General features: G+C 41.9%; 1 long non-coding RNA gene across 1 annotated transcript in view; it reads left to right on the top strand.

Annotated features, from left to right (window-relative positions):
- Positions 1-1115: 1115 nt before the first annotated feature.
- LOC106901132 overlaps positions 1116-26805 on the top strand; it is a 56120-nt gene continuing 30430 nt past the window's right edge. Inside the window, exons 1-5 of the long non-coding RNA XR_001414252.1 lie at positions 1116-2606; positions 3487-3619; positions 4464-4727; positions 8220-8430; positions 12258-12322. This is a non-coding gene — a long non-coding RNA (uncharacterized LOC106901132). The remainder of the gene's footprint in view (positions 2607-3486; positions 3620-4463; positions 4728-8219; positions 8431-12257; positions 12323-26805) is intronic.

The raw sequence follows: 26805 nt of genomic DNA, 5'->3' as shown, positions 1-26805 counted from the left end.
GTTGACAGCCTCTAACCTAAGTCCTGCCCCGAGTCACCCTGGGGACGAGACGTGCTAAGGGCTGAGATGGACTGGTCAGCTGCATGAAAATGGGCAATAGGAATACCCCCCCCTCCCATTTCTGAGGGGAAATGCAAAGAAATAGCTGGCATAACTCTTCTGCCATTTGAACTAGAATTATCTCCAGGAGTGTTCCCTTGTAAACAAAGACACTCTTACTGGTTCCCTGAAATTAAAATGTTCATCTGGTGCTACACTCCTTTAAAGAGGTTTATGCAAAGTGACTGTTACCTTGAAACATTCCTTTCTTTACCCTGCTCTATTCGACAGGAATTTTACTGCTTTTATGAAAGGTGGGAGTACAAAATCTTGTCAGACCATCCTTGAGAGTAGCAAAAACTCTTGGGAAAAGTACTCATTTGTTTCTTCTGACTTGGGGTCACTGCATAAGCAGAAAAGCCGGGTGGGGCGAGCCAGCCTCACTATTTTTGTTTTGATCTGTTTTGCAAGTCTAAGCTTCTCCATTTAAAAATAAATAAATATAAGTATAAATTCTGGATGATCGAAAGAGAGTTTTGGTAGAGGTTTTATTTGGTAAAATTTTGTTAAAAGAAAATGCTCTCCAGATCTCTGGAGAGGCGTCTCTGGTCTCCAAAGGCTCTGGCAGTGAGAACAGTTCGGAGCTGGCACACGGGGGGGCGCATCCATCCTACGATTGCACAGAGCCAGGAGCCGCACTGGCAGAGCTCCTGAGCAGTAACCCTTTATTTCTGACAGCACAAAAGAAGACTTCAGCAATCGAGCCTCTAGCTTTAACGTAAGGGCGGTAAAAAATAATCGCACTCCAAAACCTGCGATTACCTGTTACATTACCACCCAACCTTCAGAAATTTCTCGCTTTCCTTCAGTATCAGCGTAAGTCAGGAGAAATTTGCTTAACCTGCCACGATGCTGTTCTCAGAACCAGCAAAACCCAGCATCGTTTCTGTTGCTGTTTGGGGACTGGTCAGGTCTCACATGACACAACTGCAGGGGAGCAAAGCTGGCAAAACGTGGCCTTCAGCGTACATCACGCTGCACTTTGGCATATGGGCTGAAACTCTGGATGGGAAAATAGCATACTGAAAACATCCACCATATGGTAAAATTAGTGAAATAACAGCAGCAGTAAGACCAGAATGACATAATTCTGTCTACTAGTGCTGTGTCTCATTTAAGTTGTATATTACTGGATGTCCCAGTCAGAATTAGAGGCCCCTGTGTGAGGTATTCGACAATCACTTTGCCTTGAGCAAACAAAGCTGGGAAAACAACAAAGACTGGGATTTAAAAATCCCAGCCTAAAGCAACAAACAGCACAAAGCAGAGTCTCATAGCTTGTTGTAAATGCCTCTGATCGTGGGATTTATCGCTTTCCCACCTGTGCTCCCCTAATCTAGCTACTTAGCCTCTGCAAGCTCATTCAGAGAGGGACTATCTGAATCCTTCAGCTGTTCACCTTGAGTAATACCACAGGGCCAGATTTCCTCTCTGCAACTTGGTTCAATATTGAAATGGAAGGAGACAACAAAGAGCACACGCATAGTGTAGGGATGAATCCCAATTAAAGTTTCTGTGGTTTCTTGGTTTCAAAGACAGATATTGGCCAATGGTGAAGGAGAAAACCAAAGTCACGGTTCTGCCTCATTTTTTACACAAGGCAACACTGTCTCCCTACTGCGGTGGGAAGACAGTGCCAAAGTCCTTACAGAGACACGACCAACCCAGGACAACCACCTCCCACAGCAAAACTCTCCAAGCAGTTCCCTCTCAGCCTCTGAAATCCGGGGAGCTCTGGAGCTGAATCATCACATTTCAGTACAATGTGGTCTACTACTTGACCATTGACCTACCAACTGCGGCAGTACTTCTCCTAGTACACCAGAACGATCAATTAAAATGGCAGCAAGGGCACATAAAACCTCCTGAAACAAACTGACAGATGAAGAAATTCAAGCAGATACCAGCACGGGTGCCAAAAATGTTAAAATCTGCAAACTAATTGTTTCCTTAATGGGATAATGCTTCTGAAGACTACTGTTTGGAAATGCAATGGCCTGGAAAATGGAGGTCAATAAAACAACAAAAGGACAATCAGCATAGCTGAAAGAGGAGAGCATTTGATGGAAATAATTTAATCACCAAACTAATTCCTTATCTGTTAAATAGGAATGCCGGTTGGGAACGCAGTGGAGCATAGTAAGTCTTACAGCTCAAGTCCTAACAATGTAGTTAGTTGTGCTTTGGTGTAGCAAAACATATCCCTTGGGATGGAGCAACTCCTCTTATGTTGTTTTTCAGAAAAAAATTCAAAAATGTTAAAATGGCCAGAACCAGTAATAATAGCTGGTTCCCTGTTGTTGTTGAGGCCAGGATTATTCTATATGTACGTATAGATACACTACATTCACATTTTACTTTCCTGCCAAGTCACCCTGTACACTGTGTACTTGATAACAGGTCTACCACAATGACTCTGGTCTGAAAGGTGATGACAGGCTGTTTGTGGATTCCTGCCTGCTGCCGCTGAACTCCTCACCTGCCCAACACAAGGACATTCCCTTAAGGTAAAGTTTAAGACACTCAGATGAAAGACTGTCCCTTGCAAAAATTCCACCAGTCATAACTTGTCACTGAGCCCTCTTTCTCTGCTGCAGTTTATCCTGGCCTAGAAACTGCTTAAGTGGCAGCAGAGTTTGCTACATCTTACCGTCATTATATGGCATAACGTCAAGTAATTCAGACCAGCTCTTCCAGAATATCAGGAAACATTGCTACATAACAACGGGGTCAAATATAGTCTGCCTTATGAGAAGTCTCAAAGAAATAGTGTAGCATCCTATGCAAAAAAAGGCAATGAGACAATAAAATAGCAGAAAACCGTGTTGCTCATTGACAGGTACAGTCTGTAAGCAAACAAGCTAATGTTACCTGGGATTTTTGAGCCACAGCCCTTCCTATTGTTAGTTCTTCTGTGCTTTTACATGTTTTCCATAGATATATATTTTTTTTTCAAAAGATTCATTTTGAATTTGTATATAGCACTTAATCTTTGAGAAATATACAGTTAAAATGGAGCTAGGAAGTACAGCTGCAGCTGTCCCTCCCAGATAAGGGATGGGAGTATTCAGCTTTTTGTTTGCAGCAGAGAAAGGCTGGAGACGAGCCAGTGTTAAGCTATATCAACGTTATAAGAGAGACTCTTAGGGTACCGAGCAGTATCACAAGTTTGGACAAAGTGGGTCAAGCAAAATGACCTGCACAGATTAAGCCAGGAATGTTAAGAGAGGAAAAAACATAACGATCAGATATGTAGCTAATCATGAGATACAAGGAGTCCAAAGAGTCAAGAGTAAACAGTCAATAAATAATAAGATGCCATGCTTCAGGGTTCAGAATGTTGCTGATTTAATATGATGTGATTTAACTGCTGTTTTCTGTTAACAGACTCTTTCCAGCACAGTCTGGAAAGCCTGATCATCATTTAGGTTTGCATGTTCTCTGCCAAATGATGCATATACTATGTGTACGGAGAAGTGTACTGGAATGTGTAATACAAGCAGAAGATCTATACCAAAAGGTAAGCTGAATAACAAAAATGCAAGATATAATGGATTTTTTTCCCCCTTTCTCTTATTAGTATATTTTCTCAGCTTTGATGTAGCAAATCACCTTAAAATGCAGGATGACTCTTGAAAGCTGTACCTCTTTCAGAGCTGATGCAATTCACTAATGATTTGCTGCTACTGTCTATTGGAGAGTACTCTCATTAAGCCTACAAGTCCTGTTTCGATCAGGATGGCAACCTGGGGAAGAGGAAATACAAAACGTCTTAGTTTATAAAAAAAGGTCTCTCACTCTAATACCAAAAGGGGGAAACCTGTATGTATGGGATTGCAAAGCAGCTTGTGATATCTGCTGAGAGGCATCAGGGTGTGTTTCCACGGCAGCTCAAGGCAATCTAGGACTAGGTACCTGTAACCTGTGCTTTCCCAGTGGAGCAAAGCTGCACACCTCCATCCCCTCTCTTGCATTAGCCCTGGCATCTCTCTGACTTCTTGCGGATCCTGTTCTGGGAACTGACCTGGCTGAAAGCTAATTATATTATTTCATGGTAAGTTTTCAGTTTTTCCAGCTCCCTGAACCATTTCACCATGGAATCAAATGAGTGCCTGTGCTGCTCACAGAGGAGGAGGGCGTAAAAAGCTGGAAATGGGCAGGATAGTGGGACCAGAGAAACCTTGATTTAGATTTTAAACACATGCTGAGAGCCCTCTCCTGAGCGGTCTGAGTGGGAGAGACCTCAGACGTCTGATCTTCTGCCAGCTGCTAGCTAACCTATGCTCACATTTCGAGAGTGTGTTCAGGCCTTTTCCTTTACTGCTTTGTTCACACAGCTTAAACAAAAGTGTTATTTCTTCTAGGCAGGCTGTCTTTATCTGCTTGGTGTTTGCCACCGGTCAGAAGAGAAGAAAAGCTGTGCTGCTGTTCTGTTGGACCATGGAAAGGGCACAGCTAGCACGTGGGCAATGAGGCTCTGCCCTGTCCATGCAGCAGGCAACAAAAATGGTCACTATTCCCAGCTTTTATTCTTCAAATTCTAATTTGTGGAGAGCAGAGCAATATCTGAATCATCTCTTAATGAAAAGCATCAGTTTTGCACAAGGACAGCAGAGATTATTTACAAGGTACTCTAAGGACATTAATCTCCCCTCACTCTGCTTTTCCTGGTCTTTCTCTCTCAGAGTGGTCTTTGCCTGCCTGCTTCCCCCATCACCTTTTCTGTGTTTCCCTCTATTTGCTGTTTGTTGGCACTTTGCTTTTCCAACTAGGACAATGTTTGCATACTTTCTCTTTTTACTTATATGTAAATGTTTTTGTCCTTAGACTTTCAAAATGTGCTCTAAACATATCTTTTTCAAGTCCTGGCTTGTGTGCTCATTTTAGGAGAGCCTCTTACATAAAGTGTTTCCCAGCAATCAGCCCCCCCTTTCTGCATATCTTGTATTAAAAACCTTGCTTAAAAGTTCACACCGTAATTCTTACTCCTTGCTTCCAAACTCAGTGGCTAAATCCTGACACAAACATGGACTCTCTTATATGACAGCACATTCATTATGTATAATTACAAAGCACACAAGATGTTATTCAATGTTGTTATCTTGGCTACACTGGAATTCCAGCACACATCTGTACACAATTTATAGTTTCTTATAACATATGCTACCACACAGCATGTGAACAGCTAGAATTTAAACTCGGATCCTGCATCAGGCTCTTCACGAATCTACTCACAGCTGCTGCCCGTAGTGCTCAGTTTTGGAAAAGAGGAACAGTAGAATTCTACTCAAGGAAAAGTGAGGACTCGGGGCATGAATGCCCAGACTCTATGAAAGGGACAGATATTCAGCTGACTCTAAAACAACTTTGTTTTTATTCAAATAAGGATATGGAGAACTGTGAGCAGCTTTTAGGAGTTATTTCTGAGCTTCTATTTATTTATGGTTTTTTTTTAAATAGAAGAGATTAATGATTGCCTGACAAAACAGGAAATAAACTCTCAAAGCATAAGAGAAGGTGGTAATTATACTGTAAGTTAAAATTGCAGTGCCTGTATTGGACTGACATGGAGCCTCTCAGAATATGTTCAGGGGTCTTATATTAACATTAAGCAGCTGTTGAGATCTTGTCTTTAATAATGCACAATGTTATTACTCTGAAGAGTACCAGCACTGACATCTCCAAGCTCGTATTAGAAGAAGAGCAGACTACTTTCATTGTATTACTCACTATTTCGTATGTCAGCATTGCCACTTTAGCTTTCAGGCTCTGGAGACAGACTGCATTTACTTCTGTGTCTTATACTCTGAAGAAAAACTTTCAGGCAATAGAGAATGATATTTTAAAAGTAACCCTTCATTTCTTCTAATTTTCATGAATTAAAATACATTTTTTTTTCAGCTAAACAGACTGCAAATATCATTTTTCAGTAGTAAACAATGCAGGTGCCTATGTACCGCCTGAAAACCAAACACTATAATTTCCTGGTGTGGATGACTGAAACTTTTTCTTCTCTCAACTACTTCGGACAGCTTGGCTACAGTTTTGTTGTCTTCCATGCCTTGAGTTAGCCGCATCACTTACACCCATGCGTGGTTTAAAAGATGCTTCCTAGAAAACCCAACCTGTCTGCTTTCAGATTCCAGGAAATTTAACTGCCATCCTGCTGTCATTTTTTTGATATTTTGAAAAGCTGTATTTAGAACTGTGACAAAAAACCACAAGTGAAAAGGTTAAAAATATTGAAATATTCCAATGCTTCATTCCAGAAATGTGAAAGTATGTGGCTTTCAAATAAAGTGTTCCCAGTTGCCTACAAAAGCTCCACTTAATTGTCTTCAAAGTCAACCTTTAAAGTCAAGCTGGTAGGAGAGAGGATGATATGAGGATCCCCAAATTCATTGTCATCTCGGGGGTGGTTACTATCCTATCTATCTAACCTGACCGTTGGTAATAAACTGCATGTGTCAGTCTGGTTGTGACATCCTATTTAATATGATTAACAAGAACAAGTTGGATGTATACGTAGAGCTTGAAGTTTACATGTGAAAAAGTTTATTCCTGCCTTTGCATAATGTCCCTGGAAAAGTCATTATTACTATAAATTAACACTTTATTAAGACTTACCCAGGCATGGTTGCTTCTGGTCAGCAACCGCCAGCTGAGAGCCACACGAGCCTTCACCTTTGCAAAGTGGTTGTAATGGGCAATGATTCTGTGAGGGAAGTAGAGTTATTTCTGCTTGAGGTAATAAATCAGAGAGAGTTCTGAATCTGAGTTACACCCAAAGGCGAAGCTGGGTTGTAGAAGAAGCCAGCACTCCCTAAATCCCCATCCTCTTCCAAGAGTACAAATGGAGGACATGAGGCTGGATGAAAGTGTCCTCAACAGAAGGGCTGGGAGTGGCTGGCAACTTCTCAGCTGGACCATGCTGATGGAGCAGCCACGTGTGATGCATGCTTCGTTTCCCTTCAGTTCTGCCCAACTGTTCCCACAGACAGCAGACTTGCTTTTCTTGGATTTGGCGTGCCGATTTGCTTTTGGATTTTACTACCCTTTACTAAGAGTAGTTTCAGAGTAACAGGCAAAACTGCAGAGGATCACCACCCAAAAACTGGGGAGCCAAGGACAGGAGAGCAGGCTCCTCCTCAGCTGGTCAAACACCCCTTGCTTATTCCCAGCAGCGAAGTCCAGAGGTCCAAGAGAAAGAAGGGTCCTTCGGTGGCCAACACTAGTCAGGAAAAAAGTCTGGCAGGCAATGAGAAAGCAAGAAGGATGAAGGAACAAGGGGTGTTGGTGCCACTAGGAGCTGGCATTACATTGAGCTGACAGACTGTCCTGGGTGGCCCAGATGTCGGGGTTTCTGCCAGGGGGTCCCCATCTCTTCTGCCTCCCCAGGTCATGTGCTTCAAATGGTGTGTAGGGACCAGTGGCTGGGGTACAGCCCTGAGGAGTCCATCCTGCTGGACACTGAGGATAGGCTCACACAAATATTCCAGGGGAAATCCAGTCTGACAGACAAGGATCTGTGGAGTCCTTGCTTCTGCTCAGTGGAAAATGTCACTGGTACTGACTCGTTTCCACGGTGAATTTTGCTTTCATTTTCTGTGTGTTTTCTGATACATTTTTTTTGTAAGAGAAAATTATCAATAGGCTATACAGAGTGCCAAAGTTATGCTCAACCATTGATCTCCTGTCCGACCATGTTGTGCTCAGAGTGGATCAGTACGACTGTCTCATTTGATCTGTTTTAAACAGATGCTTCTAGCCTCCCCTCAAAGGCCCTACAACTTTCATGTAACTTCTCGTCCAGTCAAAAGTTGAAATACTGCAAGTCATGGAAAATGATATTTTCTTTTTTGTTTTCTTCTTTTCCATTGCTCTAGCAATCAGAAGTATGATTTTAAATTTTTTATGACTCTGTCGTTCACTAGGAAAAACTTAGCACATGGATCTCAGCACTGTGAAATGAATTCACTTTTATAGCTGATGTGTCTGAGAAACAGCTATTTGTGACATTATGTTGTTAACTATAGAAATCACTGAAATAGTGAACTCCTTTTGTTAATGCATTGACAATTGCAAACTGGAATTATGTATTTTTATTCTCTTCACTTTAGGAAAGCGGGTCTGCTGGTTAGTGATGGCTGTCATCATTGAGTGCCCCAGAATTTGTATGTTAAACAAAGTGCCACTCATGGATGGGCAAAAGTAGCAACCTCCAGCTTCACAAAATCTCTGCCTGCTTTCTCCAGCTGTGCTGAAAACCCTTTTCCCATTTAAGCTAGTACTTGAACCGGTGTTCACTAGTAGAGAAGAGCTCATTTGGAGGTAACACATATTCTTTCTAACAGATTTGCCAGCTTAATTTTCAGAAATACTGTGCTTTCCTGGTTTCTTCTGATGATAATGTGGGCTGCATTTGTTCTGATGCTGAGAGAACTGAAATGCCCTGAATAAAAGCACCTGTGCTGAATGACAGAATTACATCCAAATTCCATTGAAATCAATGGCAGCCTTTTCACAGACCTCCAAGAGAGCTGGACTAGGTGTGCTTGTGATCATATTTTATCATCACTTCACGGTCCCTCAGAGCACATATGTTTATTCATAGCCAAACTGATTACAGGTCAAGATGGCTCCACATAAAACTTGACCCTGGATCTGAAAGGAATTAGTTTCACCTTGGATATTACTTAAGGTGAATTACAGACTTCCTTCCTTCGTAGTGGACTTGCTTATCTTTAAAAAAAAATAAAATGTTTCTTTTTTATCTAATCTCAGGACTTGCTCATATCTCTTTCTTGAACAGTTGCAGTAAATCTTAGCCGGATTATCAGAGCTTCACAGGCTTTTGGAAGCTTTGGATTTTCCTTCATGCTATTAGGCAGTGAAGGCTTGAGAGGATGAATCTGCATCACATCTAAACACCTACCACTTCAAATCCTGTAGTGACAATGAGGGTGTCCCAATAGGATCACCCAATTACTGCAGCCTACAAAACACACAATTTTTCCTGCAGCCACAAAAAATAAATTCATGTTTTGTCATAGACTTACTGCACCACAGTATGATGCAGACATAATATGAGAAGATTGGAGACTGTGACAGGATAAAAATGAATTTGCTCTGAAATTACGTAGGACTATGATAGGAGAGATAAAGATAACTTAAAATTAGGAATTGGACAATGTATTGGAAACGTATTCTTCCACTGGAGTAGAAGTGCCTTTGAGAGTTGATTCTTAGGACTTGGGAGAAGAGAATGGGTGTATTAATGTAGACATGTACACTTTTAACAGTGAAGAGCAGGTAAACCAATAGGTTAACAGAAAAATGTTATCAATGAGCTGCAAATGACACTAATGCTCCAAAGGAATTGGTGTTTCTGCTATCCTGGAGGAGAATAGGTGGAGGAGAGCTGAGAGTCTGAAGCGACACCAGTGAAGAAGAATGAAATGTCATCCACACCTCTGTATTACTTCCCAGATCTCTAACTAGGTGACAAGAAAACACAGATGCAACAATTCAGTGACAATTTGGGCTGTTATTTGTTTTGATGAATTTGTGCTCTTTAAATGAAAGGCTGTTATACATTTTAATTAAGAGGTATGAAGAAGTCATTTGTGAAAAGGTTCAATTATGTAAAAAAACCCCACAGCAAGACTCCAATTTCACGCAAACCTTCACAGGATAAAAAAAGGCCAAGTACGTCTTTTAATTATAAAGCTATTTGATTTATAATTGCAGATGGATATGTCTTATTAAAAACAGTCTTAAAGAAATACTTTATGCCAAGCTTTAAGAATATGCTAATATTTAATTCTAGCAACCAGACAAAAAACCCCTTGTTTTTCAGAAGTATCTGTGATTATTGCCAGGCAGCAGATAAATCCAGATTCTTGAAATTCAGACCCAAAGAATTAGACCAGAATTCAATATTACCTTGAATGACTACTGACTGCAGCATCATATCCCATTGAAAACAGCTTGAGAACATCCCCTGAAAAGAACCTGAGTTTAAATACCCCGTGTATGGCTTCATGCAGCATCATTAACCAAAGTGGTTTGAATGTGATAATATCCACCACCACTTCTGTGGTCCTTAGCTATGCACTGCTTACTTTGTGCTGTATCTAGCATTCACCAGACCAGCCTGTGATCCAATTAAATGTATCCAGGAGAAAACTAAACCCACCCAAAAATTTAAAAATTACTGGATTAATAAATTTAAAACATCTCAAATGAAAGCTGGCAGAATGCAGAGAACAGATAAAAGTGGCTAGGGCCAAGGGAGAAAGGAAAGGAGGAAAGCAAGATGGATGAGTGAAAAAGAAGGAAATCATCTCCGTCTTGGCGAGCAGTGTGCAATTCCACAGCTCCAGATATTGATTGGAAAGAGGACATGGAGCCCAAGTGCTTTATCCTTTTACTTGGCTGCATTACTGTCACTTTGTTTTTAAAAAAAATTGTCCTTTTTATCTCTTTTTTTTTCTCTGCAGTCTCTAATTCCTGTGTAAAAATACCACATCATGGAAAATCTTTGGAGCAACAGTTTCCATAAGTTAGACAACTTAATAAAGATTCTGCTTTTCCTGCATGTGAACTAAAGGTTTCCCCAGTCCATTAGTATATTGCTGGCATCTTAATTTTTACTGTAGTGGCATCCTCCAACAGCTTCCTTACCCAGCTTACCAGGGTGGAGGAGAGGACACATCGCTGTGCCTCCCAGAAGCAAGGGCTCTGTCAGCTGTGGGGACGATCATCACATGTGTTTTCAGGGTATATTTCCATGCAGATTTTAGCTTGGGGTCCAAGACTTTCCATGCTTGGCCTGCAGTTTATGGCACCCTCAGTCTCACTGATGCGATGGCTTGTTGGCCATGATCTAAACCACTTGTGCAGTAGAATCAGTGTTAATTGTTTTTGAGTGTGAGTTACTGGGGGTGTGAATGTGGTGGTGTTTTTAAAAAAACAGACCATTTCACCGGTACAGTTGACTATTTTCCCAACAGATACTTACACAGCTGTCAGGTGCAAAAAATTGCAGTGAGGGAGGATGGACAGGATGGGAACTTCTTATACTGCCTTTGTTGCAGAGAACTGGCATCTAGTCACTGCCTGAGACTGGATGACCAAGGTGAATGATTACAGCAATGTCATTCCAGTTCCCTCATGCCCTTTCTCACTTTGGGATTGAAAAGTAGCAGTTTCTGGTCACACATTTCCATGCGGAGAAAGAATTTTCCATCAATATGGCTGCCACCGCCTCTGCTTTGTGTATTGGATGTTAAGAGGGGGTAGTTTACTGGCCTACATTAAGTTAGAAGTGACCTTTGAGGAATATCCTATATAGCTCGCTCTACGGGAGTGTAAATAATTGGCTGCAGCTGAGGAGGTTGCTCTGAAGGTTGCTTTCCCTAGCCATGGTAGAGCTCATGTCCATGCAGTAGCACAACAGCTTTGGATGCTGGGGGTAGGCAGAGCTGCCTTGCTGAACCACTGCCAGGTAGGACTCACCCAGCAGTTGGGCCGGTTCTAGCAGGAGAGCATTAGTACAACACCAGGTTCTGGGTTTATTGCCATGCCAGGTGCTTAGTGGAGGAAGGCTGGGGATGGGGGATGTTTGTTATTTAGGATGCCGTGCACAGACCATTATCAGTTATCAGGAGTATCCTTACTTTTCTCAAAAATACGTAGAAATTGAAAATACTTCTGCAAAAATCTATCACAAGCGTGTTATGCAGGACGGCCTCACTATCTTGGTCTCAATGTAGTTACATTAACACCTTATTAAATAGTCCATTGATTTTAGAATTGTTGTAATGACCTATCAGTATTGCAGGGTTCTGAGTGCCTGTATTGATCTCAGTGGCTGCTGCTGCACTGACTTTAGATGTTACACAGCAGGGGTTCTTTCAAAGTCATACTATGGGATATTTGAAATACAGCCTCAGGAGTGTGCCCTTTTACTTACTGAGCGTGACTGTTTAGGCGTTAATTTGCAACAGGGGTCTGAGACTTTGACTCATAAGATGCCACCTTTCTATTTCTTTAATAAGATTTTTTTCTCTGACAGTCCTTTTACTGTTAACACTTAGGTGTTCACCTGAAAAATCTGTTTATTACATTAATTATATTTTATTTTCTTTGTTTAGAAAAGGACAGTCACCAGAAAGATGACAAGATCATTGTTTTCATGGCTGATGGTCTTATTGTTTGGGTAAGTAGCTACCAGTCAGTTAAATGCAGAGGCCAGAAGTCAAATTGTGTGCACTCCAGAAAGTCACACTAAATGGTGTCAACTTTGCACCACAGGTGCTTGAGTGTGCCACTGTTGGTGACACACACACATTTCAAAATGACCTTGACTATCCAACAGCCACATTCCATTGCACAAATACCCTGAATAACAAGTTGACCACCTTCAAATGCAGAGGGCTGGAAAAAAGCTACTGCAAGGAATAAAATTCCTGTGTATTTTTCAGTCTTTTTGGTTATTAGGTGCCATGGCTGATCCCTAAGAAAGATCTGTAAGAATCTTCTGTAAGACTTCTGAAGTGACTCAAGGTTTCCAGTCCTTGAGCAAATGATCCCTCTTTTAGTGAATAACTAGAGCTAAACAAGAAGAATTAGTTTATGATCTCTATGAGAGAGAATAAATATGACTATTAGGTATCCTTTTGGAGTTTTGTGTTTCTATTTAGCTGCAAATGACAACTGAAGCGGGTTTCCTGAAGTCCCAACAGAACTCTGTTCTGTCCTGTTCATTCTTGAGCACATCCATCTGAAATGCCAAGAGGGCTTGCTGGCACAGGCAACATGCTTGGATTGCTGGTTATCACTGGATACCAGGTAGCAGATACGGACAACAAGGGAATGACTGAAAACGACAGTCCTTGAATATTTTAGAACTTATTTACTGCCAAAGACAGAGGGAACACTATAAAGTTCAGCCTGGGAAAAAATTATGTGGCCCAAAGGCACAAATGTTAGTATTTAAGAGCTCCTGACAAAAAAGCCGGAGACTTCTGAGGCAGCCGTAAGAAAAATCATTGTTATAGGGGAAAGATGATGAATAAAACGTGTGTGTGTATTTCTAGTCACTCTCATTCAAGAAAGGGGATTTTCATGTTGACTGGGTGCAGGAAAAGAGCTAATAGGATGGAGGAGCGGGAAGTCTGCTTTAGAAGATGGGAGCTCAGCTGCTTTAATCTAGCAGAAGGGAAGCTGAGAAGGGCTTTTCTCTCTGTAAATTCATCAAATAAATATGACTAGTCCTAGGGCAAATGCTGAACAAACAAACAGCGCTGAAAAATTGAAATGGCTGCTGAAAAGAACTTCAAATATGATTAGAGGCTGGAAAACAGGCCTAATAATATCAAGTTTAAAGAGATTGCTATGGTTAGCTTGATTAAAAAGGACAGAGAAATGACTTGCTCACAGTTTGTAAGTACCTCCCCCTCCCAGGAAAAATACATTTGGTACCTAAAAGCTCTCTCATGTAGTACAAGAAGATGGCGAACAACCACTGCCTTGAACCAAAACTGGAGAAGTTCAGACAGGAAACAGAGCTCAGATCTTCAACAGCAGGATTATCTTTTACAACAAACTATCAAAGAGAGTGCTGAATGGTTCATCTCATAATACTTATCTAGAAGACACAGTTTTAGCCCAAAGCAGTTACTGCTCCATGCAAATGGCTGTTAGGTGAAACTTCACAGACTGAAAGTGGTAAAGTCTATTGTGACTGAGGTCTAGAGCAGGTTGCACAGGAACGTGTCCAGGAGGGTTTTGAATGTACACGTTCCTGTGCAACCTACTCTAAATGCACTTGATTCATCGATTCTGGCTGTTTGCCTCACCTATAGAGACTATCTTGTTCCTGAACTAAGTCATTGCCAGTCTCTTGCTTCCCTGCTGCTTACAAAATTGTTAGTGCCCAGCCTCTCCCTGGCAGCCCTGTTGTTCAGCCCACCTGGTGGCACTAATGACATTTTCCAGCTCTATGTTTCCTTCTTTGTTTCCTTCACCACTTTGTGCTACTGGAGCTTATAACCCCTTTTTCTCCTCACCTGCATAAACCAAGCTGGTGAATACCCTGGCTGTGTCCACAAAGGGTAGACCTGCAAGGAGGTAACCTTGAGGCTGGAGATCAGAAACGCCAAATGTTACAGCTCTCTGCATGCAAAGTCCTTCCAGAGAGCAGGGGATGTTCCAGCATTAACATTTCATGTCTCCTCCTGCTTTCTAGCCCCCAAATTAAATTCTAACAGCACTTCCCAATAACCTTGTTAAATTAGGAGCACAATAGCCAAATATATATAAATGCATATAACATTTTACAGTAAAAAGACAAAGAGTCCAGATCATTATTACAGAAGTTTGATGAGAGTGACTTGTTATTTGCAAACCAATCAATTTGCCAATTCGCTGTGTGACATGACACAACGCGTGTTTGCCAGACTGGTTTTCATGTGGAAAAAGATGTAATTCGGAGACAGTTTTGTTTTGGAGACATTTTTGCTCAGAATTCACGCACAGCTATTCCCCTGTGCTGTGTGGAAAAGAAAACCTGATGGTGACCTGTTATTCTGACTAAGCTTAGGATCTTTGTGGGGTGACGTCAGGTTTGCAGGGAACTCTGCTGATCAGCCCTGCAGGCAGAGGGTGGGAGCAGCCATCACGGCATTAAGACACAGAAGGTGGCTGAGTGGGCTGTGGCACTGCTCCTGCCTGGGCTCCACCAGCTCACACCTAAGAAGGGTCTAAAAAGCTCATGGCAGTATGGGAACCATACCATGTTCATCATATACATCATAATTGTTCCCACCCTTCCCAATTTTCCTGTGCGATGTAAACATTTCCATCAGCTGAAGATCTCCAGCAAGAGCCCAGTGAATTCCCCCTGCAACTCCATGAAAGAGAACTGCAGAAATGGGCGCTTTTAGTCCTTTGTTATGAACTTACCTTCATGAGATCACCACAGGCTCTGATTCACAATTTAATATATTTTCTGCTAATAATGAGGTGAACTGAAGTAACTGCAAAGAAACTCAATTAGTATTGTAGCTCATAAAAATGATAGTTGTGATAGAAAAATGATACATAACTGCAGAATGTGCTTCTGCATGTTTTTCATTACTTAGCCTGCACTAACTCTTGTAATCTAATATGTTTCTGCACTTCTGAACCACACATGGCTTCCCACTAAAATTTGCATCTAAAATTTGTTTCTACAGAAGGGTGTTTTTTAATGCCACTTCCCGTTGCCAGTATCATCTTCTTCCACCAAAGGCAGTAGTGTAAGACACGACTCCAAGCCCACACTTAGGATTATAAGTACGGTTATCTGCTTCTGCACACAACAAAGTCCATAGAAGAGGCCACATGACAGTCAATTAAAACTTGTCTACAGACATGCTTCGTTCGCTGCTCTCCTGGCAACAGCAGTGGTGGTATTTTTAGTCATTAGACTTTCACAAAACCTTGGATGTCAACTGTTGCATATACAGGATTGCCTGTGTTGTTCTAGTGTTTTATTTTGAAAAATAGGTTAGAACCTATCTTTGTGCTAACTAGAGATGCTGAAATACCTTAACAAGGGGATTTTTCACACAAGCATTGATAGTGTTCAGTGGCCATGGAGATTCCTGGAGAGGTTAGTGTGTAATTGCCACTTGTGACTCTGAAAAGCTCTTTCTCTCCTGGTGTCTTTTACAAATAATACTTTACTCTGGTAGTAATTATCTTCCACCTCTGTTGGCAGAAAGAATCATTCTGTCTTTCAAATTGCTTTTCATATTTCTATTTCAGTAATTAAAAGCCCAATTTATTATATAAGCTTAATAAAAGATAATTGGAAACAAACTCAGAAATTTCAACTATCTAGATGAAAAGGAAAATGAGGTCTGTAAAATCAAAGGGACAGATCCATTTTCCCCCGAATTTGCCAGAAATTTTGTTGCTGCCTTTATTGGACTTATGTTAAATACCATTGAGATCGGTGAGTTTAGAGCTACAGTATGTAGTTTTGTATTTCAGAGTGAATTTTTACCTCCAAAAAATGTTTCCCCAATAATCATGGTAATGCTTTTACTGATAAAATTTGAAGGCATGATTATTTAAGAACAATAACATATGCCAGCATGATGCCAGATAACATTTGATGACACAAAATCTCTACTGTGAATATGTGAACTATTTTTTTCCCTCCATGTTGTAGAATTACATATACTTTCAGACTGGCAAGAAAGACAGAGCCTGAAAGTTGATTCTGACCTTGCAGTAATGAGCTAGAATAACCACTGAACACTAGGATGCAACTTCTGAACTAATTTGATTAACATTTTGCTTATGCATTTTGATTAGTACAAAGTAGACTGTAAAAAACCTGCTTGGGGTACAGTTCATCTCTGGTGTAACTCCACTGATCAGAGCCCAGTGGGGATGATTTAAAAAAAAAAAAAAAAAAAAAGACCTATTGTCTTCCATTAATAATTTATGTTTTTTTCTTTGTAAGTGACCTACTAAATGGAAATAGAAGAATCAGCTGGAAATGTCTCAAATATAAAACTAGGTGCCCAGTGTCTTTATATACCTCACTCCCAAGATTTTCAATTGTTCTGAAAGAGAAGCTCTTTCTAATTTGGGGGATAGATGGCCAGGCATTGGAGAAAACAGAGACATAAGGTAACAGCTGTAGAAACAGCATGATCTTTTCCTTAATCCTTCCTGATAAATCTCAGGCCATCTGAAGCAAGTTATGACTACACAGTGGAAATATGAAGACATTCCTAAAAGGTACATATTTTTACAGATCACATGAATACCAGTAAAATTTAAATACCCACCAATATTATAGTTTCAATAGTCAAAATTCTCATTTCAGCACAAAATGCAGATACTAACTCAAGTTTTTAAACTGTGGGAATAAAAGCCTATCTCCACACATGCATGAAAGAACATGGGGGCACAAGGGAAGGCAGGAGGAGAAGCCTCAGTAACCCAGTCAGGGAACTGAGAATTCCTAGTCTGGAATAAGCACTGGAGAGTCCAGTGGGTCTGAGAGCTGCCTATTGAAGGGACCAGGATGTCTGGTGTAAATGGACCCTGGAGACCCATGGGTCCCCAGTGTGGCCCTCCAGGTCCATTTGGGATGGCCCTGGGGACAGCCTTGCCCCTGCCAGGTGACAGGATTCTGGAACTTGTAATAAACTGCTTCTATTGCTGTCAGTTTCACAAAGGAAACCATCCAAGGAGAGTAAATACAACATCAATGCAATCACAGTCTCATAGCACAGTGGTAAGTATGTGCAAAAACTCTTCCCTCAGTGGGTAATACTTAGGAGAAGAGTGAGCTGCTTTGTGATCGTGGGGGTGAAGCTCAACAGCCCCTGTGAGAAGGTCCCAAGCCTGATCCCCCTGCCTTTGGAGGGGACCATCCAGGGTGATGGAGCCCAGGCCTGGGGGGTTCCAGCTCTGCAGCAGCCCAGGGTTAGCATTGCCTGCATGCTGGAGAAGGACCATTGCCTCCTTCACTCCTGGGTTTCCAAGGGAGACAGTAGGGAGCAGATGGAGACAACACAGTGTTCAAAGACCACAAAACCAAAAGTCTTGCTCCCTCCAGAGGACTGCTGGCTGTTTTCAAGTCCTGCTGCACCCTGAATTGGGGAATGAAAGTAGCTGTAAGGGAAGAAGGAAAAAGTCACCCAGGCTGGCTGGTCTCCATTTACATCATTCTTTCAGCTAAGTTTTATTTTCAAAGAAACTTGGTAAAATATTCCCAAAACTGCTCTCTATTGTGAACAACTGAATTCCCATTTTTGTTGCTGAAATTGGGTGCTGAGGAAGGTAACAGTGGCCAGGAAAGGATGTCAGTGATGGCTCCTGTGCCTGCTGTGATGGTGGCTGCCCCACGAGGCTGGAAGGTCTGCTGCAAGCCCTGGCAGCAACCTGGGGATGAGGGCAAGGGGAAGCCCCCAGGGGCAGACTGAACACCCTTCTTTCCAAAGCTAGTCATGATGAGGCTGAGCTGTCACCTGAAACTGCAAAGGCTCTCATGAGGATGGCCCCCAAACATAAGAAGGACATGGACCTATTGGAGTGGGTCCAGAGGAGGGACACAAAGGTTATCGGAGAGCTGGAGCACCTCTCCTATGAAGACAAGCTGAGAGAGTTGAGGTTGTTCAGCCTGGAGAAGAGAAGACCTTATACTAGCCTTCCAGTATTTAACGTGGGTCTACAGGAGAGATGGGGAGGGAGTCTTTTATCAGGGAGTGTAGTGATAGGACAGATAATGGTTTTAAACTGAAAGAGGGGAGACTCAGATTAGGAAGAAATTCTTTACTGTCAGGGTGGTGAGACACCAGAACAGGTTGCCCAGAGAAGTTGTTGAGGCCTCATCCCTGGAAGTGTTCAAGACCAGGCTGGATGGGGCTTTGAGCACCCTGCTGTAGTGGGAGGCATCCTGCTGGCCATGACGAGGGGGTTGGAACGAGATGATGTTTAAGGTCCCTTCCAATGCTAGTGGTTCTATGATTCTATGGCACAGGGGAAACGGAGCAGAGAAGCAGTTTCCTCCCAGGCTGTTCTATGCTTATCCAGTGTGTGACTCCAAAGGCTTCTCTCCCCTTGCTTTACACATTCAAGTTTGCACGGCTCTTTTCAGCATCTGGCTTTATGCAAACAGGTATTTTTACTGAGATTGAAGGCAGCGCGTATTTGCAGAATAATCATTTTAGGCCGCGTTTGAAGTGTTCCCCTTTTCTCCTTACAATGATTTTCTCTGTTTAGTTTTGCTTGAAGCATTTCTTAACAAGCTTCTTCAGCTTGCCTTGCAATCTCTGCCACCGGGTGGGCGGGCTGAGCCACTGCTGCTGTTTGATTGAACATCCCCAGCCCTTTCTGAAAGATTGTTGCAGGGCCTGGGCCCACGGATTTTGAGGCATCTGTTCAGCTTCAAACTTGTGAGTCTTGCTGAGCCATGTGCATCAGGAGCATGTCCAGAAGGTCCACAAAAGAGACTCTCAGGCCGTTATCACTCCCAACTCAGCTGTGAGCTCTCTGTCCAAGCTCTCAATATAATTTTAAGAAAGCTTTAAAAAAGCTCACAGCTGTAGCCACTCTTTCTGCCACATGGGACCCGATCCTGGAGGGAGCCAACACAGATGCTCGCAATGCCGAATTCACTCCTTATTTTCCTGGAGTTAGATGCTTAAGTCTGAGTCCTAACTCCCCACTTTACAGAGCCAGCAGGTGCAGTAACTTCAGGGTCAGGGGCAACTGTGTGTAGCTGTAGGGGTTATTTGAACTTGGGTGTTTCAACGACTGATGGTTAGTAATCCAGTCCTTTAGCCTATCTGTGTCTTAATTATTTAAATCTGCAACACATGCTTCACTTTCCACTTCTTTTAGAAATTTATAAAGGATTAAAAATAATCTTAGCCAAAACCTGCTCTTAAGCAATCAGTTTCCTGAATGCTATCTGTATTTAAATGCATAATTCAATCTTCAGTTGCTTTGGTTTTCGTAAGTGCTGTAAAACTTGGCACATGTTTCTGAAGCTTAGATTTAGCTTTTGGTACTTAGTCTTTGCAAGATAGTGGATTATTTAAAAGATATAAGTGGGCTTAGAATTTATGTCGTTCTCTTTTTTATTTTACATTTTCAGTAAGGAAATATACTTTAGAAAGCTTAAATTAATATCTTGACCCAGAGTAAAAATACAAAGTTCTTATGAAATTTGCAGAAATAGTCTAGGTAACAAATGCAATTAGATAATATAAATGTGCAAGAAAGCCTGGTTTTAGGGATAACTTACTAAAATTCAATCACTCCTTGTTGAATACACATATCAAAAAGTTGATATTCAAGGGACACTAATCATCTGCTTTTGTAAACAGAAAATGAGACAGCTCTGTAGGAGATACACAATTATTTTTATTTCCTCATAAAATTCTCTTAAACTTTAAGTGTGTGTAGCAATATCACTTTTGAGTTTGTTCAGATATTCAAATTAGTAAATTTGATCCCTGCACTGTACTTTTCTATGTCCTTTTAATATCCTCTCTCCTTCCAGTTTTCAATTTATTCCAATTTCTCTGGTATGCTTTTCATAACTATAATATATTCCAGTATCAGGTTTTATAATTACTTGGACTCTATTCATTTCCAAAGTTATATTTCAGACTGTATTTCCTCCTGTGTTACAAGGAACAGACCATTGTACTGAAAAGCAATCTAGGATGTATGCAAAAATTATTGCAATAGTAGTGCAGGAAATCTGGTTTAATTTGGGGAGTATCTGGGTTGGTGGTTGAATAGCATGGGGAAATTATTCAACAGAAGACTGGTAAAGTGGCTCGATACATCTACAGACAGTTACTTTTTAAAGTGCTGATTGGTGCGTGGGTATTTCTGCTGGTGTTGTCTTTGGTTTTACTGAAATTAAATGTCAGCACTTCGGGGCACAGAGTCCCAACATGCTGGTGTTACAAAAAATGTTGTGCTTCAGATCTGGCTCTGGAGAGCTCAGTGCCACGTGGACGTGGTTCTGCTCTGGGCAGCACCTCTAGATGCCAGAGGAAAACATAAGTCTCAGCTCCGCGTTTGAGCCCATGAGCCCTGGTCCACCTGAGAAGCTGATTTCATACCTAGATATGTGAACAGGTGCTTAGTAGAGTAGACTGCACATGTGCTGCACAGTAAGTTGATGTTTAGGTGCTCTGATGCTGCATTATGTTTAGTGTCCTGCAAAGCTGAGCTCTAAATGGCTTGAGATAATGGCACAAAAATAAGTTATGGCTCGGAAAGCTGCTGAATCTTCATTCTGGGGATAAATACCTTGAAAATATGAGGAAAATCACAACATGGGCATTTTTTAGAAGAGGAAAACTGTAAACTGTGTCTGAAGATTAGTGGAGGGTGAATGTAGCTACTTGCAACATCACTCGTTTCTGCAGAGTGAAAAATCGTGACGTTTATGAATTGGAATGGCAGACATGAAGCAAATTTAAATGAGCTAATGTTCAGAAAGCAAAATTTCTAATTTGTCAAAAAATTATGATTATGTTCATTGTAATCATTGATATGATTACAGCAACTGTACTGTTTGTAACATGGGAACCTGATTGAACTGAACACTAAGGAGAAGAGAGGTAAGAAAAATAAAACATACCTCTTCAGGGATCATACTGAGGGAAAGGGAGATTGAAAATGTGGTGGGAGTTGACAAAAGATACCAGCACTGATAAAAGAGTTCTCAAGAAAAGGCACTGAAGTAGTGATTTTTGAATCAAAAAGGGCATATACTTTGGAAAAAAGGGCCTTAACAAAGACTTTTGTAGAAGGAATGAAATAAGAGGGAGTACAATGAGCACTGGAAGTGGATCAAAAGAAAAAGTGATCCTTTTTCCCTAAACAGAACGGTTATATTCATGGAGATCATAAACCAAACAGCATAAAGAGGCAGGTACGCGGGAAGGTGGGGAGGGGTGGCACGAACTGAGCCGGAGGGAGGAAGGGAGTGCTGAGAGCAGAGTCCCGAGTTCAACGTGTCACCACAATGCCATCAAAAGGGAAAGAAAAAAAAGGAAATGAAGAAAAATTGCAAATTTCATTACCATTCACTTCATTACCATTCTGAAAAGAACAAAGTTTTGGTGGGAAATAGGTCACGAAAGATGTGAAGAGGCAAGGAAAGAAGGCAGGACCTTTGTTTGCAAGTGCAGCATAAAAGTGGGGCTGTTCAGACAGAAACACAGTGATCAGAGAGAAGATTTCCAAAGCTCAAATGGACAGTCTGCTGCTTTTCAAAGTCCCATTGTGCCTAAGATCAAAGGATGGACAGAGCATTGTAGTATCATAGCTTACAGAAAAAAGTCAGACAGGTTTTGAGACAGGTATTTTCATTATTAAATGGAGGATTAACAGCTGTATTAGTTACAGTGATTAAGATGCTTAGGAGTGGATGAAGGTGATGTATAATTGTTTGTTTGTTTGATACTGTTTTCCATCCCTGGGGAATCTGAGTGCCTTCCATGTAAAACTGATATCTGGAAACTGAAATCTGGTGGGCCCTAGAGGGTAGACAGCATTCCTGCTGCAAAGTCTGGCTAGTTGGGACTACATTGAGAAATTTTGTTTGGTGCCATCTGTATGGCTCCTGCACCCACCCCACTTTGGACACCAGAGCCTGATTTATTCCCCTCCCTGACCCCTGAGCTGCTCAGCCCCAGCTGTAGGCTCTCATTGTTCAGAGCCTGCCCCTTTCTGGCCCTGCAGCTGGCCCAGGAGGGGACTCCCAACAGGGGAAAAGGAGCAGAAGAGTCACCCCTCTGACATCTGGCTGGTCTGCCAGCCACCTCTGCTGCTTCCTGAGCTCCAGTCACACGAGGGAGGTGACTACTCTTCCACCCACAACCATGGATCAGACTCTACAAGTGCTGAGTGTATCCTGCAGCCAGGTACTCCTTAGACACCACTATGCCCAAGCTCCAATATTGTCAGGTGCCAGGTAGCATCCTATTTGTTATACCTAGACCCTTCACCACCTTCAGGCTGTTATTGGCCTGATCTGTTCTCTGGGAGGGATGTTGGGATCTCTAAGGCTTCCCACTGGCTATGGGACGCTGAAACATTCACCTCAAGATGGATCCAGCAGGTATTAGATCAGGATGCGGTGCTTAGACTAGATGCCTAGAAAGTCTTGCTCGCTTTGCCTCTTCTAAAGGAAGAAAGAGTTGTCCTAACTATAATAAACTAGAACTCTGACAAAAATATTTTCTAGAAAATATTTTACTCTTGCTCATCCCTTCAATTCTATGATAAACACCCTCCCTGCAACTGAATCACTGTTCACAGAAACAATTTGCAAGGACTAGTTTGGTCAGTGAGCTTGTTTATGAATTTATAATTAGAGTTACACTGATTAAAAATAGGAGAAAATTTAATTACAAAGTCCTGCGGGTCCATGAAGTCAACATTTCCTACCTTTTAATCTAATAGTTGACTAATGATTGTCACCTGACTTTAAATACTTTCCCCATGTTCACAGAAGCGTAAATGTACAAACAACTCTCTTGGCTGAATTTTAGGCACTTCAGATATGTCTATGTGGCATTAATTTATAATTCTGTCCTGTGCAATATTTCACCTAAACATTAGCAATTCCATCCAGTAAGTTTTTCTTTCTGACCCAAAAGGATTATTACTGAATCATCTTCTCTAGAAAGAAAACAATCATTAATCTGCTAAAAGTGAATCTATGAGAGTAAACAAAATCATTAAGAAGTTATATGGAATCAGAATATGTTTATCATCTGAGTAGTGCCACCCGTAGGCCAGAAATACAGATTTTGGCCCTCCATTGTACAAGAAAACAGAATAATTTCATAAAAGTTATTTGGTAAAGGCTTTGATTTTTCTCAGATGATGATCTGATTTCATTACCTTTACATACCAGTATACACTGAGCTTAATTTTCATGTGAGAAAATCACAGTCAGTGGCAGGAACATTTCTATTTGGCTGCAACTTCAAAGAGGGAATGAAAAATTTAGAAGGCAAGATCAATAGTTGGAAAATGGAATTCATCTTAACAGGGAAACTTAAGGCTTAGAGCCATGCAAAACAGCCGGAGAAGCTGTGACTTTCAAAATCATACTGGATGAGAAATGATAAAGCTCAGCTGAATGAAGCAGCTGTTCAAGCTAAAATAAAGAAATACAGCAGGAAGAAAAACACCCTTCTTCCCCTTTTCCCAAATGACTGGGAGATAAAAACCAGGCACAGTGGCTCAATTAACCTTCCATCCCCCACTGCATGGGCCAGGTGTCACTGCAGAGCACACACCTTCCCATCCTACTGCTCTGGAAGGTAGAAGCCTAATTAGGAGCACTGAGATGTGGCTTGGGACCTGGCTCCATAAAGGGGAGGAGGCACTGAAGAGGAGTTTTCCATTTCCTGGGTATTTGCATTACCCAGTGGGGGTATTGTAGAAAAGAGGGGAGTCAGTTTTGGTTCCCCAGTCCCAGGCAGAGACTCATGACCGTGAGGGAGTTCAGCTGAGGGCCACCACGGCGGTGGGGAACCGGAGCACTTGCCCTGTGAGGAGAGGCAGAGGGAGCTGGGGCCGTCCAGCCTGGAGCAGGGATAAATTCTGGAGGGCTAAACAGCCACTCCAGGTGCCTATGGGGCAGGAGGTGGAGCCAGGCCTGACACAGTGGGGCATGAAAGGAAGATAAGAGGCAACAGGTATAAGAGAGGGTCTGAAACAAGAGAGGTTCAGATGGGATATGGGGAAAATGTTTTTCCCCATGAGGGCAGTTTGTGCAGTCTTCATCTGTCTGGGTTTTCAAGACCCAACTGGATAAAGCCCTGAATAAACCTGATCTAACCTAAAAGCTGATCCTGCTTTGAGCAGGAAGGTGGTTGAGAGAGCTCTTGTGGTCCCTTCCCACCTGAATTTATCCCATTAAATACAAACAAACAGAAACCCCACAGGTGAAACAACTGTCTGTTTATCAAGGCTGATGTACCTAAACCTAAGAAAAGTTTTCAGATGCTGGAGGCCCCTTTGGCAGTGGTACCTCCATGCAGGAGAGGTTGCAAATACAGGTTTCACTTCAGCATCCCTTTTTTGCTCGCTGGCTGACCTGTCCCCACCACTCCCAGCGCTGCTGCAGCAGTTCCAGCCCGAGATACCCATTTCCTGCTGTGTGTACAAGAAGGAGTCCACGTCTGGGGCATGAAATGTGGCAGTACTGACCGAGGGACTATCCAAATCCATCTGGAGTGAGTAATAAACCAGATAATAAGTTAAAAGCTACTAATTAATTTTCCTATATTGCAACTAGTTAGTAGGCATTTCTGTTACTTTGAAAGCTGTACTACACCTACCCCTTCCCTATAAACTGGTGTCCTGTGTGACTGATTTCTAATCCTGAAAATTAAATGAGCTTAATTCTTTTACAGCAGCAGATTCTACATGTTAAAAATGGGAGTTCCCAGAGGGAGCCATAATGGCAGGCTCCAGATGGGGCAGTGACAAAGTATCAAAGAATAATCCCACTCATGGGTTTGAAGATCAAATCCTATATCCCTCCATAGGATGTAAGTACAATTTGATGCCTAAATCCCAAAGCATTTTGCTCAGCTGCTGCATAACCCTATATATTGTAGGAACATGAAACTTCACCTCTGTGCCTGCTCACAGATGCCTTATATTTGACAATATCGAGCATTTTGGCACCTGTGTTACACCTGAGTGCTTTCAGGTTTCACAAAGTGGCTGCTGTGCTATCTGTCTCAGCACGAGCATTTGGTGCATTAGACACGCTCTCAGCCTAGTGCCTGGATCAGAAATCAGGATCCTTACTTGAAAGAGGGGAAAGGAAATTTAAGAATTGTTGATATATTATGCAGTATCGGAGTAAAATGCTGACTGGGTTGTAAAATGCTTACAGTGGGATCTGAAATACAGGACATCCCCTCCCTGGCATGTTCCCCTGCAGTGCAGGTAGCAATCCAGGTTCACTGCTGTGAGCTTTCTTTGTGCCTTCGTTAGTTTTGCAATTATGGCTACACCGTGACCCATCTTCAACGTGTGGGACAGACTGTCCTCAGCCTGGCCAGCAGTTTAGTCTCCTTTGGGGAGGTAGTTCTGAAATTGCAGCATTTCAAAACATGCAGAGATGAAGGGAATGAAGTGGCCTGCCTCCTTGATGGGTTAAACACTGAGCAAGTGTATGAAAGAACTGGATGAAGCCTGCTGCTTTCAGGGAGGAAAGATTTACCCCAGGTAGTGAGTATCTCAGGCAGGCTCCTCCAGATGGGAGGAGGTGGAAAGGAGGGAGAACAGGGAAAGCAAAGGAAAAACCTGTTCTGTTTCCTGTTGGCTAGATAAGTGGCTTCCCCTTCAGCAGCTTTATTTTGTGATCCTTTCCTTAGGCATCACTTCAGATAGGGAGCCAAGTTCCTAAAAATGGGGCTGTGAGCCTGAGCACCTTGTCTCTTTGTGATCTGGGCTGAGGTGTTTGTAATTCAGAAGCAGCATATAGCTCATTCCTCAGGAGTACTTCCCTTCACTTCAGGGTAGGCATAGATTACATACAGTGTTTGATCAGGTTTTATTTTAAATTGAGCCTCAGAGTCTCTGATGTTCTATAAAGGGCCAAGCAAGCTGACAATGCTGTCTGAAGGACAGCCCTTATGCAAACACAAATGTGCTGCCCGCAGTCAGATCCCTTAATAGCTTTCCACTGCTATTTTATTTTCCTCACTTTTACCTCGTGGGCGCATTAAAGGGATCTCTCCTTTATCCCACATCTTTCTGCTACTCAGTCAATCAAGATGGGATGGACAAAAGGATGTTCACTCCTTTACATCTCTGCTGAGTTAGCCCGTGCTGTTTCAAGTATCCATTCCTACCATTGTTTACTTTTACTAAGGGAAGCATTAAGGGATTTCATCAGTTTAACATCTATTTATGGCTAATTTACAAAATATAGAACGGTTGCCTTAAGGAAGGCGAAAGATGAAAACAAGAGAATACTTAAAATTTGGAACAAAGACAGCTTTTTAATTGACTCTTTATAGTGCTTAAACCACCGGGATGTGTTTCCAGGCAACAAGTTGCCTAACTATATGTCACCAGCAAGGACATCTGCCCTCTTTAACTGTGCTTAAAAGGATCCACAATGCCTGC

The sequence above is a fragment of the Calidris pugnax genome, unplaced genomic scaffold (genome assembly GCF_001431845.1).
Source record: "Calidris pugnax isolate Ruff unplaced genomic scaffold, ASM143184v1 scaffold44, whole genome shotgun sequence".
Lineage (NCBI taxonomy): Eukaryota > Metazoa > Chordata > Aves > Charadriiformes > Scolopacidae > Calidris > Calidris pugnax.
Note: the sequence above shows the minus strand (reverse complement) of the source record. Positions and strands in the feature narration are given on the sequence as shown.